The sequence below is a fragment of the Globicephala melas genome, chromosome 2 (genome assembly GCF_963455315.2).
Source record: "Globicephala melas chromosome 2, mGloMel1.2, whole genome shotgun sequence".
In the NCBI taxonomy this organism is placed as follows: domain Eukaryota; kingdom Metazoa; phylum Chordata; class Mammalia; order Artiodactyla; family Delphinidae; genus Globicephala; species Globicephala melas.
In genome coordinates, this window is record NC_083315.2 from 113821779 (window position 1) to 113823456 (window position 1678).

The 1678-nt window shown below is 60.5% G+C and overlaps 1 non-coding gene across 1 annotated transcript; it reads left to right on the top strand.

Annotated features, from left to right (window-relative positions):
• The first annotated feature begins 228 nt into the window (after positions 1–228).
• TRNAY-GUA (transfer RNA tyrosine (anticodon GUA)) lies at positions 229–318 on the top strand. Its single transcript is given in 2 exon segments — positions 229–265; positions 283–318. It is a non-coding gene; the product is annotated as a tRNA-Tyr (tRNA).
• The last annotated feature ends 1360 nt before the right edge of the window (positions 319–1678 follow it).

The window sequence follows — 1678 nt, forward strand, 5'->3', positions numbered from 1 at the left end:
GGGAAGACGGGAGCTCGCGGCGCGCGGCGCCCCGCAGTTGAAGGGGTGGGTCGGGGCTCGGGTCCGGTCTCGCCTTGCTTTCAGCAAAAGAAAGTTTCAGCCCATTTTTGCCCTCGCCTGTTCGAACTCATCTCCAAACAGCCCTGGGCCTGTCTCACCTCGGGCGTCCCAGTGCCGTGCTCCGGCATTTCCAGAAAGAGTTAAGGGCCCGGACCTGGCGGCGCGCACCCTTCGATAGCTCAGCTGGTAGAGCGGAGGACTGTAGAGCCGACACGTGTGGACATCCTTAGGTCGCTGGTTCGATTCCGGCTCGAAGGAGGTGCCCGTCGCTTTTGCGCCCTCGTGAAGGGCACACCCCCTCCCCCGGGGCCACGCCCCGCCCAAGGCCCTGAGGCCGCGCAGCATCCTCTCTCCCCGGCCAGAGGCGGGAAAGCCTTTGGGGGCCGCCCGCACAGCCACGTGGGGGCCGTGGCCAGGGAACACGCCTGCGCCTTCCTCCCGCCCGCAGGCCACACGCCCGCCCGCAGCCCGGTTGCTCCCGCCTTAGCGCGCAAGCCCCGCCGGCCCCACCGCGGCCCGCGCCCTCTCCACTTTTATTCACCCACCGCCCCCGCTCTGCTCGACACGCGCACATCCCTGCCAAACAGGTGGGCACGCAGGAGCTGCCCACCCAAAGCCCTGGAGGCCGACAAGCACACAGGCCATCACATGGTCAGAGACAACTACGGCACCCTTCCTGGAAACCCCCTCTCACTCCCGGGCTCAGTCCCCAGCTCTGCCCCCCAAAGGAAGGTCACTGTCTCTGTCTCTCCCAGTCACAGTCTTTCAATCTCCCAACCTCTCTCTCTCCTTCCCTGTCTTTCCCATGGTCTCTACAGGTACAGACCCAGGGAGACAGAGAACCTTGCCAACCGTCTTAATCTATTTGTGGGGCAGAACTGCCACCCCGAGATCTTCCAAGCCACATTCTGCCACCCTCCAAGACACTGACAGTTGTGTACCTGCGCGGAAGCCGACACCGGCAGGAGCAAAACGCAGCAGGGCTCTCAGTGGGCCTTGACAGTGCCTATGAGAACCTTTCAGGTGTCCTGTCAGTCTGAGGGGGAGGAGGGTGGTGTGGCCCCCTGGAAACCTCAGCTTTCATATGCCTTCGCACCTATTCCTGGTAGCCGCTGGAGGGGTTGAGTTCCCGCCGAAAGAGCAAAGATCGCTCACACTCTGTACAAGGGTGGGAAAACGCCCGCACCCATTCTTCTGCTACATCTGATGGATATAGATAGATGATAGGTAGATAGATAGATAGATGGATAGATAGCTTGATAGATAGATTAGATGATAGATAGATAGATAGATAGATAGATAGATAGATAGATAGAAAGGGGGTGGGGCGGGAGAAAGAGAGAGAAAGGAAGATTGACAGCAAAAGCACAGGCAGAGCTCAGAGAGCCCTGAGAGCCAGGGGCAATGGGGGCTGATGGCAGGGAGCAGAAGGGTGGAGGGTGGGGTGGTGGGCAGGTGGGGAGCTGCCATCATGGAGGGGCTCTCAACCTCACCTCCTTGCACAAACCACTGGCCTGTGGCTTCTGACCAGCTGGCTACCTTTATTGGGTCCTTAAGGCTGAATTGGCAGGGCCAAGAGGAAGCTGCTGAGGCCCAAGCAGAGAGCACCCAGGAGGAA